The following is a 21,354-nucleotide window of genomic DNA, read 5'->3' as shown; positions in this document are numbered from 1 at the left end:
TGAACAAACAGTGTAGTGGTAAGTCTGTAAGTCTTCTTCCTGCATTGTAATTGTTTGCAGCTGGGGACTGTAATGGTAGGTCATGGTGAGTGGTTCCCTGGCAGCAGTGCCATGTAGAGAAGAGTGTCGGTTGTTAGCTGGAAATTCCTGGGGAAAGACATTTCTTTCCCTTTTAAAACTTACTTTATTACAATTAGGGGTTAAATTACAGTTAAAACTATTGGAAATGGAATTACTAAAAGATAAAATAAGCAAAAGCTTTATCAATAACTACAGAGTGCTAAGAGTCTTGCTTAACTGAAGCCTATCTCCTGAATACCATCCATCAGTATTATTTAAATAATATTTTGACAATCCAACATACCAAGTTATACTGAGGAGTTTTCAGAGAAAACAAATGTGACACATTAATAACACAGCATTTGAGGTACTTGTGATTCCCCCATGTGTCAGACTTGTGGGATTCTGCCACACTACCCCACATAACACAATTAAAGCTAACTTCATATGGGTGCATACAAGTTAACAAGCTGCAGTCATACTTTCAAAAAAGGAGATCACTTTACTGAGTAATGGTACACGTTCTTTTAATTACTTTTACTCCTCTTTCACTCCATCACCTCCCACAAAAAAAAATAGCATTTAAAGTGCTTTCTGCGTGAAGAGTGACTATGAGCTGAAATTAATTCAGTGCCTAAGACTTACCAATACATCAAACAGTGACAATACAGTGGAAAGAAACAACAAACTTCCAATGGCTCCAAGAAAATGGCTTGAACATCCTACCATGAGATGGAATTTTTTATCTTTTGACTTGAAATTGCGAATCCTGTACATTTTATGGTCTAAGCACTAAAAAAAATACAATGGGTAGATGCCAAAAGTAAGACAACCATTTTTAAAAATATGTAAACACTTAACAGTAAACTCTTATTGCCAATACGCAGTTGTGGGAACTTTCTGGTAGTCAGCATCGATCTGCACATCTGAGTCCATGACATGAGTAGGCAAGGCCACAACTGCTGCAGTTCACACTCAGAGGTTGTACCGTTCTGTAACTTCTTAAAACAAAGCTCTGCATATTTTATCAGTACAGCAATCTGAATTTCAAGCGTCTTGAATGATTTCTCACTTTATCTAAAATACAAAATGTATTTAAAAATAAAGTTCTTTTGTAAATCTAGCATTTATGGCCCAATTATTGCAGAAGATAACGGGAACCTTGTGGGAAATAAAGCTATATGCCTAAGATTATGAAGGACCTTTTCCAAACAGTATACTTTTGAACAGATCCAGTTCTATAGCCATATTTACTTGAAAAAGCTGGGTTTAACTATGTGACTACTACTCTCAGATGGTAGATTTAAGAAAGAACTATACAAATCAATCAAAATCTGATTCCATATGAGTTTTAGATTATTTGTACATACAAGAAATAAAGCATTGAACTTTTCTAAATAGGCAAATTGTATAGCTAGTACTTTAGGTAGAGAAATGCAAGACTAGACAGAAACATTTGGAAGGTCACAGAAAGAGACTGCAAAAAAAATTTCCATTCTGACTTCCTACCAGACGTATAATGAAAAAAATATTTTGTGATATTGTGAAAATTGGTAGAACTGTATTCTCTACATAATAAGAGCACTCTCGTCCCTAGAAAATCAATAGCTGTGTCTTCATTTGATCTAATCACTAAGGCTAAAATTCTAAATGCATTTTGGTGAAACAAGATTTTATTTATATATGTATTTTTATATACACAACCAGAAAAATAAAATTAAATGAGATATATGACATTAATGCAAAGCTGCCAGTGAACACCAGAGTATCATAGCCAAAGAAATTCTAAAAATTCTTGCTCTGTGTGTATGGACTTCAATATTTCCTTAAACCCTCTGTCCTGAATATGAACCTTAGTGCCATGCTGGAAATCATCCCATACAGACCACAGAGTTAGCAAATCAACAATAAACGTTTCCCACCAATATTTATTGGAATGTTGTCAGCCCTGCATATACCAAAGATCTTTCATTAGGATTCCACGGTATTTGAAAAGTGCCAGCACTCTGGAGGGTATTGCTGGACACATGGTTCACCATGCCTATGAATACAGTCCTCTGTTTTCTGAGCTTCTCTGTGCCTCAGTTTCTCTCTATAAAAATACTTCAGGGGCAGTATCAACCTACCTTACAGGATCTATCATGTGGTTAAATTCACTGATGCCTGTCAAGTTCTTCTAGATCCTTTTATTTTTATCTAAGTGAATCAGGGAAATGGTACTGGGATAAGGATTGGCAAAGAAGGTGTTCTAAACTAAGGTAGAAAACACACTAGCTTCCCAAAATGCATGCAGGCGAAAAAGGGGCTATCCATTTCTTACATGCAAAACAGATATATTTTTTTGTATGTTTGCAATTAAATTAAAAATGAGACTCCACATAGCTGCAAATGAAATGCCTATCACCTTTTCCCATTTTCCTCCTTTTCATGTCATCATTTACAATGCTTTTCTGCCCTATCATGAAGCCTTTCATCTGAGAATTGACTTTCTCAACTCGGTTCCCTGCCTTCCAGATCTACACAAAATGCAGAAATTACCTGCCTCGTTCACTGTTCTAACCACATTTTTTTCTTCTTCAGAGTCTTTCCATCATGACAAGTTTAACTACTCCTCTTAACACATACATATGAAAATGAGATCAAGACAAAGCCCTAAATTACCTGGTCAGTGTAGAATCATGCTCAGAAAACCATTAAAACCTGCCATCACACATTTTATCCATCACTGTCCTATTGTAAATATACAATCCCTTTAGCATTGCATTTAAATGCCATGGCACTTTAATGTGCAGTGAAGTTTCAGACTGCTTCATACCAAGTTTTTGTTTGATATCATCTTGATCTTGAAATATTGGAAATTGTTAACTATTATAATATAGCAAGTTATTTATTTTTGAGGCATAGGATAGGAAATACTAAATCCCACACTACTGAAAAATGTTCTGCACATCCATAGTCTAAGTCCGAGAGAAACATATATATGTACATTCAGGAAAAAAAAAAACATCTATTGTTTCAGCATATACACAGGGTTGTGTCGGAAAACAGCTCAACCTGTTAAGAAACAGCTCACATCAGCACTTTCTGCAGTATGACCTAGCTACTTCATCTTATTGAGCTTCAGCGATTTCTGCTGGCTGGCAGTAGTGAGCAAAGAGATACCGAGAGAGAAAAACAAAATGAAAGTTGGGGAGAGACATTAGCTTGAGAAAGCTGCAAAGGGAATCTCTTTATGTAACTATATTTCTCCCAGACTTGGAGGCACGCATCAGTGAACTGCAAAAGCCTGCTCATTTTCCACAGATATATGCAAGAAAAATTAAGTTGAATAAGATTTAGTGTGTTCTGAAAATCACATGGGGAGTTCTCAATCTAGATTCTAACTAATAAGAAAATTATTGCAAAACTTCACTACAGCTGATAGATTTATAGTCAGATGACCTGGATACACTAAGCATGGTCTCTCCAAGTTTTTCTGGGGACTCAGGCCCTTGGATAATGAGAAGAAAGCCCTTGCTGATTCTGTTATTCTATGGGTGTATTGTAAATATCAGTTTTCAGTGCCTTTAATTCTTCCATTTTTACCAGTATCCCCATAATGACTTAGGAAAAAAAAAAAAGACAAATACACACTAAATACACATACCGCATCTCATTCATATACAGAGAAGCGCAAGTGTAGCAGTGGTCAAAGAGCTCTGCCTTAAAATACTCATTGGAGTAAGGAGTGAATGGCAGAAGTGGGAGCCCAGCTCTGGTTAGAGGCTGATAGGCAACCACCCAACCACACTGAGGCGGCAGCAGAGACAGGCACTGTACCTACTGTCTTTCTTACATACATAGTGGCTTTTATCAGTATAGTATCTTAAACAATTCTGACTTATTTCCAGAATGTAATTGGAAATTGAGGCAGTAGCTTTATCACCATCTTGTAAATGGTAAAGTGTAAAGAAGTAACTTTTCCTTGTCTGTGGCAGACTGGAAGTTAAAGCAGAATTTGTATACCTAAATCTCAGTATCTAAATTAGTTCCCTAGGTGCCTTTGAAATCAGCAGGCTCCTTGGAGAGGGCTGCAGGCTATACCCCTTACTTAAGCAGTTAAGACAAGTGCCTAATGCTGGGTTGTATGAATAGCTGTCCACTGACTTCAGAATCCCACCCAACAATGCCACCTTTTTTCTTCATTCAGTTCCTTCCCTCTTCCAAGACTCAGTGCCTGAAGAAAACATGACATTTGCAATTCCAGTAAGCCCATGCCATATGTGTATAAGGCTGATCAACAGAAAACACTTTTCCTTCTGCAGTCCCCCACGATGCAACAACAATTTGTCTGACACAAATTCACGCTTTTAGACCAGTAAGCCCATGCCATATGTGTATAAGGCTGATCAACAGAAAACACTTTTCCTTCTGCAGTCCCCCATGATGCAACAACGTCTGACACAAATTCATGCTTTTAGAGCACGACTAGAACACAAACCAATTTGCAGTCAGCAATTTTAATAAAATTAAAAAGTTACATTTTCTATTGCAAATCTTAACACTGACACCTCTTCATTCTGATGCTCCAGTATAATGTAATTGTTCCAGAAATCTTTATGAAACATGTTGTCTGTGTTTTAAAATTGGTTCACACACACAAAAAAGTCATGGAGAATAATCCTGAGCTATGAGCATAGGAAGTAGCAAAAAATGCAGCTTTTTTCCACCACTCACATCTAGGAAGCAGTAATATTACAGTAGCCTGCCTCAAAGACCTTTCAAGTTTCATTTTTCAAAATACAGCTTCTTTTTAAAATAACTCATACATTGCTAACAACCTACAGGCAGCTGTCTCGAGCTCAAAGTCTGAGAAATTAAGCTAAATGCTGTTACCCTACAGGTTATGTTTATGCCAGTAAAAGGTCAGGGAAAGTTCCTGTGTGCTGGATGTAATCGTCTCTACTGTTAGACTGATGTAACGGAACCTGACATGCTTTTGGCCCATGTTAACTTGCAATCTTCCAGACAATTCCTGAGCATGATTCAGGAGGTGGCAGAGAACAATGACCACTTCTAGTAGCAGTCTGGTTGCAGTGCACCTTCATGGGAGGGTAAGAGTTTGGTAGCATGGATGTCAGTTGTTCTACACCAGTTAGGTTCAACAAGGAAGAACAGACCTAGGTACATGTAACAACTTAGCACAGATGTAACCAGAGGAACTAAGGAACCCAATTTCTTCCACTGCAGAGTAACTCCAAACAACATGTACTCCATAAGAGGAATCAATTTTGGGCTCCAAATACTGACACCTCTCTCCTACTTCAAACTGTTCTTCATCTCTCCACAGAAATGCAGACTTCACATGCTGGTTTTGTATGGAGTGATTCCAGCAACATGGCCTATACAGCTTTTAATTGTGAGAGAGACCGCTATGGTCATCAAGCCTGATCTCCAGTAATGCAAACCAAAGAACAGGACTGATTCCTCAGTTGAGTCCAAGAGACTGTGTTCAAAATATGTCTTTTCAAAAGCCAAGCAATCTTGACAGAAAGACAAGAGACAGAGAAGCTACTGCATTCGCAGTTAAACAGTATGCATCAGTTCACTTCAGATGCACATGGTTGGTGCATTTGCAGGACTGTTACCTGCTTTGTCTAATTAGTTTTTCCTAACTGTATAACCCGGCTCTAACTGCATGGTAATAACGACTTAGGAAGAAGCTTGTCATAGCTGAGAGAGAGAAGGTATTTTGCTTTAAAATCTCCAAGTTGAAAATGCATTAATAGAACTTATAGCATTGGCCATTATGCAGAAATATGCAGAATTATCTGGAAATGAGCAGTCAGCAAAGGGCAGGTAGGCTGTGCTGATGTCTCTGGGCGATATGTACATTTTGCTCTTTCAGCCATTCTCAGCAGTTTCTTTTGTCAAAAAAAAAATTATGCTTTCTGAAAAAAATCATAGGCAATCTAATGCTTGATGTAGGTTTGCAACTAAGAATTTGTTTGACATACCTTTTCTTCAGACTAGAATACAGTGAGGGTTTATTCCCTACATAATTCTTATCTGGAAAGCATTGATATTATGTGAACATTGAAGACTTAAGGCTATGAATGTTTAGAAAAAATGTATCTGTAATAGACTACGTTTATAAAGGGTGATTGTATGTCTAAATATCTGCATAAATTATACCAGTCAACTAAAGACACTTCTTATTCTTACTAGTCAGCATTAGTTTATCCTTTCTCTGCCCAAGTCCTGTTACAGACAAACACTTTGAGATTACTTCCTTGCAAGACTGAATCTCGCTCAAGGTATAGATAATCCTAACATCAACCCAGTCTTCTTCTAAAAACAAACAAACAAACAGCTGCCCAAGGTGTCCAGTCTGATTGACCATTGTTGGGAACATCACTACTCTCAAAGCTATTCCTGCCAAACTCTCTTCCCTACTGATGGAAGTGCTTGCGTCCTTTCAGTGCCAGCAACATGAAACAATATAACAACTTTAGCATGGAGCATGACATCAGATCTGTCATTGCAAGCCAGAAAACCCATCAAATTGAGACTTTGTTCCCTCAGTCATTCACTACAGATCATTGAGCTGCTTATTTAATATTTACACAAAATCTTCATGATATTTTACTGGACCACATATAAGAGACAATCTGTGCAACTTATCTCCTAAGAGGCTAAAAAAAGTCCTAAATATATAAAGGAACACTTGCATCTGCTTTGGTCGTAAGATCACCTTCAGTATACAGCTACTTTTGAGAGCCCCACGAGAGATATTTTTGGAAGCCTGCATGAACCCAAGGGGCTACCACTCTTCTTACTATTGAGACTGGCGTATAGTGCTCCAGATCTTAGGATTCAGAATCGGTGATCTGCTTGAGGTCTCGAGGAGTGAGAGTGCCATACTAGGACACAAGCAGTTGTGTAGTCCTAAACGTAATCTGCACACCAAAAAGGAATTTGCATGGTTCACCACAGGGAGCACGGCTGTGCAGCAACACTACAGGCAGAAGTAGTATGGGCAAATACAGAGTGTTTGAAACAGGTGGGTGCTACAAGCTAAGCTCAGGATTTTTCCATTGATAAAAAGTCTGTAGACCAGCTCAGATGTATTGTTTTACAGAGGACAAGAAAAAACAAAGGGTAGTCCTTTCCCTTTGTGTTCTCCCCAGTCCCCTTAGGGAAGGTTATTTAGATATATCCAAACACAATCACCAAACTGCTGTTTCTCAATTACGGTTTCCTCTGCAGCACAATTCACCGCAGATTTCTAATTTGGAAGCCCAGTACAAACCCAGTTGCCTTCCAAACGGGTCTGCTTGGTGCAGTAATAAAAAAAAAAAATCTCAGATGCCACGTTGTTATTCAACCTAGCCCTTACACAACTGTTTCACTGTGAGCTCCACTCATATAAATGTCACAAATGCTATAATTAGTATCAGTTCATGCCACAGTAGTGGATCAAAATCTGTTCTATTTGATCATTTGTTTTTGATCAGAACTCACTTTTAGGAAAGCAAAAAAGAAAGATAAAAGAAAGAAAATTCACTTTGATCAGAACTTATTTTGCTTAATCTTGATTACAGGACTTCATTGGTATTTGCAAACTGTAGCAGTGGTATCTGACTTACACCTTACCATCCTAAGAAATTTGTAAAATAAAGTAAGAGTAACATTAAAATCCCCTTAACTCTTGAAATTTTAAAAGTATTTGGGATATAGATAATGTTTAACTAACACTTTCTCCCTTGGAGTTATTACATTGATTTTATTATTCCTGTCATGTTCTATCTGTTTAATTGGATAATAACTGCAGTCATATTATTGCCTGCAAGTACGTACAAGCACATAACAGTTTACGCGAGAAACTCCATATGCCTTGCCGGTTAAATGGGAACATTATATTTTGAATGTGCAGCAAAGGGTGGTGAGTTGCTTCACTAGTGCTAATCAGAGAGGAATGAGCAGAACAGAAGGTGAATTAATGAGAACTCTGATACCTGATGATTGAATCATCACTGCTAATAACACAAGTGAGGACTGATGCTTTAGTAGCACAAGGTCTCCTCTTACTTGCCCTACAGTCACTACCCTGGCTCCATCTTTTTGTTTCTTTCCTTGTGCTTATTGGAGTAAAATAATAGGGAACAGAGAGGAATGAGTTGTTTGAGTACAGGTATCGATAGTTTGAACTTTCCCATCCACACCCTATGCCTATACGTATCTCACAACACAACAGGTTTCCAGGTCACATACCAGGGAAGAAAAGGCAAGCACAACTTTTTGCTTCCTAATCTGGGAGGATTCACACAAAACAGAGAGGTAAAGTACAGTGACCCTAGACTTTGGTCCAGCTACTTCTTATCGATCAGATTCAAATCTGAAATCAGTCAAAATTCTCTACAATTCCACTGATTTATGTAGCTTATCATTAACATCAAGAATAGATTATAAACATTTCTTTTATGTCCCAGACTCTGGAGACACTGGGTGCAACCCAGGACAGCACTTTATTTACCATCCTTTGTAATGAAGTTAAGCACAATCTGAGAGCAATATCACTGAAAGCTCTCACAGAAGAGTTATCAGATGCTTACGTTGTGCAACTCAGTATAAACTTCATTTGCATCAATTTAATATTTGATATGTAGAGGAACCCTTTCCAGAGAGTTCCAAATTGGTAATCCCAGAGAAACTGAGAGAGAGAGAGAGAGAGAATTTTAATTACAATATCCATATAAATACTCTTTTTCTCTTTTATATGTGTATATATATATTTATTTTTTTTTAAGGAAAAATGTCTCCTCCAACTGTACCCCTAGGTGGATTTAAAAGAAGAAAACGTTCATTTGACACCATCTCAGCTTATGTTTTCCTCCAGTGAGGTCATTCTACTTCACAAAAGTCTGAATCCTGTCCGTGAAAACTGAAAATGTAGAAGATCAGTCTTCAAGCACTAATGTAAATGATTGGTTCTTGCATTAGTAAAGGCATGTTGTTTTCCCTCCATGTCATCTGCTTTTCACATAGACAAGCAAGATTAAAGACATAAGACTGCTCCTCATACGGGAAGGTGATAACCTGCCTCCTCAGAGTAGTTTGATTATCTCAGAATATGTGCAAAGGAAAAAAAAAAATGCACAAGCAACTGCCTGAAGCTGGTTGTTTTGCAAAAGATTTTTGATCTTTTAGTTGGAATATTGTTCAGGGAAACACTGCTTCAGTATCTTTAAGGCTAAAAGAAGATACATCTTTAAATTCATACTAATCAAGTGACTTCAATGGTCAATGCAAAGTGAAAATCAGAAAAAGCCCTTGTTTGTCGATTTAAATCCTGACTCAATCTTGACACTCAAGTCGTAACTCCTATAAATGCGAGCTCTTAAGTACCAACTAGTGAAGAAAAAGTAAGAATTTCAGAATCTGGAACACTACATGTAAGAATGGTACTCTGTCTATATCTCACAATCAACACAATCTCCGGATAACAGGACAACCTATAATAGTAGTATACTAGGGACATTCAAAAAAAATCTTCCAATAGATATTTTGCCAAATATCTGACAATGTCATTGGATGGACATCTCTCTTGCTTCACAAGGCAACGTACAACCCCTCAGAAATTTCAAGTCTCAGTTCTATGAAGTACTTCACAGTTCCTTGCGATTAAGGGCATCCCCAGTACCATATTGGACTCATGTTTACTATCATACCATAGAAGTACTTTGATTGCAAATAATGGAAACTAAATCAGCAGTAGGAGACAAACCATTTTAATGACTGTTATCACTTCTGGCATTCCCTTGGAAGGTTCCACTTAAGAAGCTGATTAGGTGAAGAGGGGTAAAAAAGAGAGGAAAAAAAAAAAGTGTGAACTCAATTTCTTTTCCATACAAACAGTTAGAATCAGCAGTAGTAGGTTACTTTGCTGCAAGGGAGTCCTGCATTTGTAAGATTATAGCCACATCTCAGAATCCTAAATCTTCAGAAGAGAAGCAAAAAGTTAAATAAATATGAATATTTTCATTACATAGTATTAACAAATTCAAAGGAAAAGTGCCTTGCTGACTGCAGGAATATAGTTTAGTTAATGCATCATTAAGAGATATTTGCTTGAAACCCTCCAGCATACACTAAAGAAATGTGTTTCTAATCTCTTTACCTGCCACGTATTTCATTTATTTACAGCAATACCAAAGTGTCCAGTTCAAATCAAGCATATAAGAAGGAAATACATCTGCACTACCAGGTGGTGTATGAAATTGTGCTGTTGTAAGTTGTTATGCTCTTAGGAAAGGAACCACTGAGAAGTAAACAATTTACCATGCCACTTTGCATGGCTCTAGGATTTAATGTCTGTACATAAGTCTTTTATGCAAAATGAGAAAAGTTACATTCTAAAAAAAATTTCAGGTCCTCATCTCTCACTTAATTTTCTTCCTGGCAATTGTCTCCCAGGAGAAATACTGCTGAGCAGATACATAGCCAGATTCTTAAGGTGTTTTGCATGGGAACTTTCTACAAAACCAGTCCAGTTTATTTTTAGATTCTCTTAACTTTATTTATTGATTTAGGAGGATATGAGGAATGGGCATAAGTGAAGAGAGTTTTTTAAAAATGGTATCTTTTATTAGATTAGCTGATACAGCTTGAAAAAGCAAGCATGCTTTTGGGCACAGGGTGCCTTTTTCAGCAAAAATCTAACTCAATACAGGCAATTTCAGTTTAATCTTATTATATTGATGACAATACTGTTACGAAATAACTGTGGAACTGAGTAAGAAGGGGGTATGTTGAAGGTTTCTTTATTTAATTTGAAATTTTAAGCTTCCCCATGAAGCCAAATGAAATGTCTTGGTCAAGATTATGGGGTGAAAAAGCACAGGATTTCTTCTAACCCCCTCTTTGTTCCCCTCCCATGCTCGTCACTGCTCAGAAACCTGGCTCTCGGTGTCGCTGCTAATCTTAACTCTTACAAAAGCAATAGTTATTCTAAAGTTTCTGTACAACAGTAAAGATGCTATTGTCAGTAATGTTCCATACTTACTAGACACATAAAAGAAATGGTGAAATATCATCGTTTTTACAGTCTTGTTTGTCTCCCAGTTGCTGTTAGAAAAAGACTGTGAAAACAGAATGCGGGAGATATCCAAGTATGGATTGCTACTGCGACAGACTGAGAAACACAGTGCAGTGAATAAGAGGCCATCATATAGCTTCACTATTTAAAGACCTAACAATAACAAAGAACTTGCACTAATAATGAAGAGAAGGAGAGGGAGCCAAACAGGACTAGAGAGAAACCGCTAAGGCCAGCAGGGAAATGATCAGGAGAGAAATAAAGGCAGGCTGCCCAAATGCTAAGATGTGTAAGAAAGATTTATAAATTGATGAGGGTAGAGAAAATACCAGACAGCAATCCCATTAATAAGTGGAGGCCAGCCTCCAGGATCATTGCTGGCAATGCCACTGATAGCTTACAATTAGATTTTTCCACAGCAAAACAGAACTGCAAAACTAAGCAAAAATACACAATTTTTTTGTAAGCAACAGAAAAAGAAGTCAGCAGTGTCAGTCAAAATTATCCTAATTAATTTACAGCTAATTAAATGTGAAAGTCCTGAAGAACCAGGCATTTATTAGATGAACTACAGCAGACAAGTCAAGTGCAGCACCGATTATTGCACCAGCACAATGTTTTTACTCATCTGCATCAAGTACAAGACTTAGCATTCTTTTAATTCTTTCTGACTCTGTTACTAGAAAACTCCTTCCTGAGAGCAGGACCATGAAAGCAGCATTTAAACGCAGACAGGTTAGAGGCTTTGCAACCTATCTCAAAAAGGTCATCCTAAGCACACAAAGCTACAGAAGAGAAAACGATGCAGTTGGAGGAAGAAATGGTCCAATGAGGCATCAAAGCTGACGTCTGTAGGACTGCATGGGAAGAATGTGGAGAGTGTTGCTGTCTACAGAGGATGACACCTCTACTTTTCTTTCCATCCTGTCCAGGCTTCAGCTTCTATCAATGTTGATTATGGAAAATATTTCTATTCAGTATTCATTAAGCAGCAAATGAATAGGGAGAAAAGTTCTGGCTGGTTTTATTCCTATCTCTGGTATTAGTGAGCTGCAGAAACCCCAGGCAAGTTATTTATCACTTTGTAATAAGACACTGCCTAAAAGCACTTGAGAGAGAGAAGGCAGTGTACTTCAAGTACCTGTAGAGGCTACTAGGAAAAAAGAACATTGCCTCTAGACTGGAATCAAGAGAGGTATGTTCACACAGCTCAGATAGGTCTGGTCCTATCTGGGATTACTATAAAATGATATCAGAAATGGATACGGCCACACTTCCCAGCTCTCCTCTGCCCTCTTTGTCATACACATACCTGGGATTAATGGTATGGGGATTAGTTTGTCTGTGAGCTAAAAGAAACAAAGGATATTTCTATATCTCCTCTGCTTTTGTACTTTTACTTCTCTTTGCTTTGTTATCCTATCTGTAAACCAGACCAAAACAGTTCTTTACTGTACCTACAAGGGCTAGTGTGGCTTTGCAGCTCAAGTACTGGAGAAGGTCATGTAAAGTGCTGCTTAGCAAGGAAGACAGAAGTCATAGCTCTTTATTCACTGCCTTTCATCCTACAGTACTGTGCTTTGCTAACCTAGCTGGCATGATCTTCTTTAGTAAGCTTTCATTTGTGTTTTGACATATGCTTTTCAAATTGCATCATTAAAAACACAGCTTGTCGTCTTTTCCATGTACTGCTGGCAGTAATTTTTATCATTTGAGCAACCATTTTATTTTATTATTGTGAATATTCTGAAAATTGTTGTGGATAAAAAAAATGCTTTAAGCTGAAATACAGAGAAAAGATGAAATCTTTGCAAAACACTTGCTCATTAGGATTCTTATCTTTCCATCAAGCACGTGGTTAGGGCAGCAGAAGCACAGATACACTGTGGTGCTGAACAGGGCATCACCTAACTTGGGAGTATGGCACTATCTCCTGAAATCTATAGGTCAAGCTGGGCCCCAGGCACCTGGGATGAGTGCCTGCCTGAAACTGGCGTTCACAGTCATTGCTAGCTGGAGCAGGAGCTGCTTAAGAAATACAGTGCTCAGAAAAGGTTGATTTGGCTTATTTCTGGGCTACAGAAACCACTTCATTAGACCCCTTAGCATATGCAATTCCCAACACTTTGCTGTTAAGAACCTGAGATGGCCTTAGTCCCCCTCCCAAAATACAGAAAATGGAGGAGCAGCAGTGACCTCTCCAGCATGCAGCACTTACTCAGGCTCCAGAAGAGAGGTATCCCATTCTACAACATGTCTGCGGAATCTGAAACAACATCTGCCATCTTCAAGGTGTCCCCAAACCAACAGATGTAGGACAATCTGCTATATTAATGGCATTTTTATTCCTTTTTGCTGAATTTGCTCCGCTGTGCATGGAATTGATTAAATATTCATAGCAACAGTCAGAAAAGGGATAAAAGCAAACTTGGATATAGCCCAGCGGCCAAAGTAGTCATGCTGGAAAGAAAAACCACCCGTTTTAGGCTTTCTTTTGCTGATCATTTCAAAATAAATAATGAAATGTTCAGTAGAGCAAGGGTCTGAAACTCAGGGTATTCCCCTCCACTAGACTTTCTCTGTATTGATAAACATGGGCTTTCTCCAGTTCATTGAAAAATACTTATTCCACACAAATTACTTTCTTCAATAAAAAAGTAGCAAGAATGGCTTCCGGCTACCCCAGTTTGGCATGTGAGTATATATCCTAGTTTGGCATGTGAGTACTCTGATGGGATAAGGAAGCTTGAATAATTTTGGGAAAAAGAAAGAATGGGAGACAGGATGATTATTCTAACCATGGCATTACTGGGTGAAAAAGAAGGATGCTATGGTTGTGTGTAGACTTGACATGCTCTGAGAAGACCTGCCACATTAAAACAAGCAGGCAAAGTAGACATGAGAACACTTATTTCATTAATCTTACAGATGCAGTATGAGACAGTTCAGTACTATCAAAATGGAGATGTCCAGGAGCAAAACTTTAGGTAGCTGAGAAACTGCAAGATAACTAATTTTAATGTAAGGACCTCCTGCCCCCACCAAAAAAAACCCTCCAAAATGCATAAAGAGCTTTTACCTTATTTGGAAGCTCTTTGGGCAAGACAGCATTTGATTAGGCAAATTAAATTTAGAACTTATGTGCCTGGAGTAGAAATTTTGGATCTAAAATCTACCTACCTAAAGGATATCATCACAACAAGAGAAATGCAGTGCACAGAAAAGGACATGTACATAATACATAATTAATATTTAACAAATTTGAAAAATAACCAATCCATTTACTCAATGTTGGAGACTACGTAAAGTGGTAAGGGATACGGACCATCTTGCTGTAAACCCATGTAACAGGGGAGATCTCACAAGCACTCAGAGTCCTCCCGGGTGTATTCTTCGCTTCTACTCAAGGATGGGAGGTTTTTTACCTTCAATTAACAATAAAATTCTAGAGCTTTCTAGCACAAACAGAATATGTCACACAACGTATGACACATACAATACATATGGGCAAGTACAGAAACAATAAAAACAGGGTAAGGTATCTATTCTTGGAGTCTAGGCTGAAACGGCAAGAGGTGGGCACTAATACCCGAGACTGTGAAATACAGCTGTACCAGGGAGAAGGAAATAACCTCCCTTGGCACTACGTGCTATATGTTGTACACTCTGAACTTTATTACAGTATTAATTGCCCTCATTTGTCAGTGTTTAACATACAAAGTGCAGAATGAAATCACTTAGGCAATTCAGTCCAAGTAATTAGCTATTTTACACTCTATTGTAAAATAATCTGGTCTTTCATTTTATGACTTGGAAAACTGTTCACTATCAATTTAGTGATAATATATTAATAGTTGTGCAACGTTCCAAACAGTTTCAATAGATGTCATGTCTGCAGAACAGCTTATTATCAAAAGAACAGATCTGAGATGCAAATCAGTGAGAATTTAGTTATGTTAAAATAGACAGATGCTCTGCTATTCACCAACCTATTGACAACATTCAATATAACATAAATGGAACGCAAGTTGTTACACACAACTGTCATTTCCTTGGTCATATAATCTGCATAAGTTGCCCCTTTCCTGTACACATGCTCCTGGCTTAATAAACAAAATAACCACAAACAACAAATTCCAGTTGACTTCAATCCAAGCATCTGTGTACTACAAAAAGGAGCTTTCTTCCATACATTTCTTTCTTATTGTTATTGCGTCATTTTGCATTTTCACCAATTTGCTTTTCGGTCTCATTCTGTGCTTTTATTTTTTTTAAACAGTTAGCCCCTAGAGTAACACCATTATATCTAAAGCTCACTTTTTATTTTGGAAAAATGTTTCTAGTTTTCATGGTTGCTGAAAGAAACTTTAAAATGTAAAGACTTAACAAACCAGAATACAATTAAATAATTAGCAATTTTATTTTTACTAACTAGTTATTTTTAATGGATTAGCTCATATTTTCTAAAGGATTCAGAAATTCTTGACTTTTAATGCTACATTAGGACAAAAAAATCTAAATATGAAATTTTCTCTTCAGAGAGCAAATTTTCAAAACGCCTGCAAGTAGGACAAGTTCAAGAATTTGAGAGTATAAAACCCCTCAGGTTGAAAATAGTCGTGGTGTGCGAAGTAAACCATTCTCCTAGAACACTAAAGTACATATAAAAAAGACTTTTTTTTTTTATTATTAAAAAAAGATCAGTCATGTTTAAGCTGATGTGACTGCGCTTGGAACTATGGATAACAAACACTAAAAAAAAAAATAGAACTTATTTTCTTTTAAAAACAAAGGTGCAAATATCTTTAAATTTAGTGACTGAACAGAGAGTTGCTAAAGCAACAAACTATTTTCATGAAGAGCAGTATTCATTAAAAGCTGGCTGGTGCCACATAAATCTAAGTAACAGCGACCTGAAAAAATCTCTTCTGATCTTTTTCACTATAAGATGGGTTTTTCCACATCCACATCTCAGTTGAAAATTGCCTCCATATAGGTGAATACAGCTACAGCACCCTAATTCATTCTTGCCATGACACCACAGGAAAGATTAATCAGATTACTTCTTCCCTCCCCAGAACTGCCTGGGTTCATTTTTTTCCTCTGATCTCTCCTAACCCCCAATTCCAACACTGAAAAGCATCTTACAGTAAGCAGCCTTTCTGTACTTAACTCAAAAGTAGACAGATGTGAATCACTATTGGAGGCTTTTCTATAGCTTCTCTCAGGTGTTCCAACAGTATTTCGCTTTGAAAGATGTCTCAATATACATTAAGCTTGGGAAATATCTAGGGATTGATTATTATTAGTGTGCTGTAGATGTTTTTTTCCTATTGATCCTGTTTAGTTTATCTTCATAACCTGAAAGACTGTGTAAAAGATTAGCTACATGAACTAATTAGCTGTTACCAAATCTGCATTCCAAAGAGGGATCTGCTTCTTATTGAAAGCTGCAAGAAGTAGGTGACTTCTGGTTTCTTTGAGCATGGTAATTTATACTTGGCTTTAATCTAGAAAATTCTTCTAAGTTCTCATCTCTTTCTTGTGATAGGTATATAAAGTGAGGCACTCCTTGTTGAAGGAGTAATGCCGATAAACACAAATTACCATGCTGTGAAGTTGTGTCATTTTATTGTAGTATAGGAAGCATGAATGTTCAGATTTATTTTTAATATGCAGAATAACTTTGTCTCTGTAACTTCACACACAGAGTTTCTATTAGTACAGGCTGAGCACAGATAAGTTAGTGTAGCTTTGAGATATTTCTTTTTAAACGTTTTTCAGCCTTTAAAGTGTCTTCTCATAATCATCTACGGACTTTCAGCTTCAATCTATGCTTCACGACCCTGCTCACGGAACCAGGATCCAAAGCTTCCAGTATCTAACTCTGCTTGAAGTCCTAACCAGCTGCAAACATATGCATGTGCATAGCAGACATCTCCTTTAGGACTGCCTTTTTTGTTCTTCTCTAGTATCTTGCTGAAATCAATGGCCAATCTTAATGTGAATGGAAAAGACAACATCTGAGTGAAGCTCTTCTACACCAATTTGAGGTTAATAGAAAGCTTTAATTAGGATTGGAAACATGCACATTTTCACTTTTATGGCCAAACTATTCTCTCTGTTTCAATGGAATAACTCCACCAACCTAATGGACAATTCTGTATGGACAAAGTTTGCGCTGTATACATTAAGACAATCCACATAACAACTATTTAGCTGAAAATTAATGTAAATTAGAAAGATTGGTGTATTATTTCTATTAACTTTTTTTAGCAGAACGGATATATTTCAGTATGTAGACTTCAGCTGGTTTAGGAGAATAAACTCTGCAACTGTGGAAAATATGTATTCCTGCTATGCTTTCTCCAACATAATAATGTGTAGTCTCAGCATTTTCTTGTCCTCTTTGGGAAAAACTGCAAAGACTCAATGTATTGTAATCTACTGTGAATTCAGCATCTGTTTATGATATTCTCAACAGGAAAAGTTGTTTCTTTTCATTATTCGCAGATGCAATTATAACAGCAAGGCCTGCAAAATGTTCAGATATGAGATGTTTAAGACTAGCAAAAAAACCCCTAGAATGAAATGTTACTTTTGTCAAAAAAAGATCCCCCGGGTGCTTCCGTTCAGAACCCTTTAGCTTGAGCATAAATATCATGCAACTATAATACTTTACACCTTTGTTTAACCTTCCATCTGAGCCTCTCAATTCACTTTGCAAACATAACCGGATTAAGTATTCCCACAGAGAGAAGCATTCTGCACAATGCAAAAGTCAAAGACCCCAGAGATCACACTTACACATTGAGCTCTGCATCTCTACCACTGTTTACACACAAATATGCTAGCACTGTACACACAAAATAGAAATTTAAACCTTTGAATGCTAACATGCACATTTTCAAAATACGCATGAAAATATATTAAGATTTTTGACCTGCTAATCACAGTAAGATCTGAGAATTGGAGAGGAAGTTTCAATACACAGTTCAGGAAGGGTTCAGAGCCGTATTCCCTACAGATAAAGTAAAAAACCCAGCAGTTTCCTAATGCAGCACAGGAGGCTGTTGGACTTCTTTGCCACAGGGCACATAGCTAGCTCACCTTCAATTTGGTGTCTGCCAGGAACCTCCAGGCCCTTCGCTGCCAAGGTCCTTTCTAGCCAGTTGTCCCCTAGCCTGTACCAGTGCCGAGCATTATTCCACCGCAGGTGCAGGACTTTGTGGTTCCCTTTGTTAAACTCATGAGATTCACGTCAGCCCATTTTTCCAGTCTCTTGAGGTCCCTCTGAACAGCAGCACCATCACTTGGTGAACCAGCCACTCCTTCCAATTTTATGTCTGCAGTCTTGCTGGGTGCACTGTGGCCTATCAACCAGGTCACTAATGAAGGTGTTTAACAGTATTAGTTCAATATTGACCCCTGGGGTAGATAAGCAGACACATAATATTTTCCTACTGTTGAAGTAATTTATTTCTGTCTGAGCCTTAGCCCCACTTCATCAAGTGCCTAAAGATGACACTGTAGGATTTGCAGAATCACCAAACAGACTAGGTCCCCAAAACTGTCTTTAGGATCAGCAACCTAATTTTTGTAGATACTTTGAAAATATTACTGGACCCCTATATGCAACTTTTGGCAGCCAAAAACTTGGCAAAAATCTAACAGGAATCATGTTTTAAATGAAACTCCAGGTCCTAAAAAATCTGTCACATTTGAAATTTTTATTCTTACTTTGTAAATGGGCAAGTAGTCATCACTGTCCTCTTGGAGGTGACAAATTGAAACATTAAGAATCTGGGCAAAGTTTCACAAAAAAAATTTGTAACTGAGCCAGGAGCTGAACCTAATCACGTTGATTTAAGCATCATTCCTTTCAGAATTAAGTTGTGGTAGAACGGCTGAATATATATAAAAGTTATGCAGAAGGAGCATATATATACATTCTCACTACAAATAAAGGACAAGTTGGTTTTGATTGAAATAATGTTTGTACTTAGGATGTACTTGTAATGTTGTATCTTAGGACTCCTCCTTACTGCTAATTTTCTCAAACTCTGCCCTTCTGCCTCATGTTTCTCATACCAACATTTATGTCTGGTCCACAAGTCTACTACAAGCCAGAGCAGGAGGCCAACAGAAGGAGCAATCAGAAGAAGGTAGGCAGCAAAGCAGGAGACATTTACTTTGTTTTTCACTTGCTTGGTGCTGAGCTGATATGGTTCCAGCTAGGAGGTCCAAACCAAACAAGATATCTGAGACAGTACAAAGGGCGAGTAATTGAAGGATGGATTTAAAAGAAGTGAATTGGCGGAAATTCTTGCATGCAAGACAGGCAACTGTTGCACACCTCCAGCTTATGCAATCCAAGTAGATCCTAAGATAGCTTTTCTATCACCAATTAAAACTACCCAAGATTCTACTGCCAGTTTTCAGTGGGATGATTCTGCAAAGATGAATAAGTGTGAAGTTACAGGAAGCAGCGTGGTTTCTCATCAGCTGGCAGTCAGTTACTCTCAAAGATAGATGATTTACTGGAGAAGATCTGATCTTATTTCTTGCCACACAGTAGTGGTCAAATTTAGATAACAAACTGTATAAAGAGATTAAATTTTACTGTAAGGGTAGTAAAGGCTAGGGTTTAAGTAACAATTTATTGCAAAGGAACAAATGAGTCAGGCCAGAATCTGATCCAGAATGTGTAAGTGACTATAGAGCCATCCAGACAGCAGTAATAAAATAAAAAACAGAGACAAAAACACCACCATTATTTGTGTTTTTTGGTCTGCTGCATATTGTTGTTTTATCCAGTAAACCTTAGCCCACACCAATGGTTTTCCACCTGTGGCCCACAGACAGGGAAAATTCACAATTAAGGAAAATTCATGATAATATCTAGGGAGGCTGAGAAATGCAATTAATGAAAGCAATGTCACAGTCGCTAGGCATAAATTCTCTCTGCAAACGTTTGTACCTCCACCGGAAACGTACAAAGGTCTATAAGTGAAAAATACTCAAAAATAGTACTTGCCACCCAGGAGAGAAAGAACAATTCATTGATTAGAAAGCGAGCTTATGAACTGGAGAAAAATCTTCAAACCCCTGCTCTGCCATGCACTTATATGATCCTTAGCAAATCATCACTCTGCCTGAGACTCTACCTGCAAAACAGGGCACAGACATCCTTCTCTCTTCAGGTCCTTGTGAGAATAGCATTAAAGATGTGCACTTCAAATGGATTACTGTCAATAGGTGTCACTAGATGGAGGAACAGCTGCTGATCAAATTATTTCAAAAACATTCATAAAAGAAGCTACCTGTAATTATCAGTGGATTAACTGGCTTTACCACACTGTGGAAGAAGGAATATTAGAAACAGCATCCAGTCAACTGTGTAGTCATTTATGAGACAGCTGTGAATAAATGGAAGATTTTTGTGGAAACAAAAAAGAAAAACAAAAGTGTCCCTCAACTGTGATATATGAGATTAATCACAGGATAAAAATCAGTCATTCCACATTCCACTGCTCATACTATTCTATTAAACCAAAGAACCTACAGGAAGCAAGAGAAAGATCAATCAGTAGCTTAAGATGATTTGAGATATGCTCAGTTGCAGCATAAAAGACATTTCATTTTGCACTTGCAAGGAAGAAAGTACTTATATAGGAATTTGTTGTTTCAGCATTTCTAGATACTCAAGAATGACATTAAAATGCATTCCATAACTATTTATAAGGTCAAAGACAGTCAAAGCTTCCAGTATTTTAAGCAGTACTCCACAGTCATTTCTAGAATACTATATATTTGCTCCTCCAGCAGAAATGCCAGTGCACAAAGTATCAAAAGATCTATCTTTGTGAATTTACCTGTCAGTATGGAAATACAGGCTCAAAAGGGGTATAAATTGCGAGATGTTGCCAGTGGAGTTACAGCTAGTAACAACCAATGATTTTGTCCCTGATGTCCAAGATGAAACATGCATCTACCAAGTCCACCATAATAAAAAAAATAAATAAACATTTTTTTAAAAAAATCAAGCCTGAAGAAGTAACCTAAGGTACAAATGTTTTGCTATGCACTATAAATAAGGCTGAGCATCCTGAGGGCTTTGGTCAATACAGATGCTTCAAAAATGCAACTAGTCATCGAGTCATTCCAGAGTGCTGAAGACTTGTGCATTTATCTTAATCTCCTTGTGCAAGATCTCC

The sequence above is a fragment of the Cariama cristata genome, unplaced genomic scaffold (genome assembly GCF_000690535.1).
Source record: "Cariama cristata isolate BGI_N322 unplaced genomic scaffold, ASM69053v1 scaffold9426, whole genome shotgun sequence".
NCBI lineage: Eukaryota > Metazoa > Chordata > Aves > Cariamiformes > Cariamidae > Cariama > Cariama cristata.
This window is presented reverse-complemented; position numbering follows the sequence as displayed.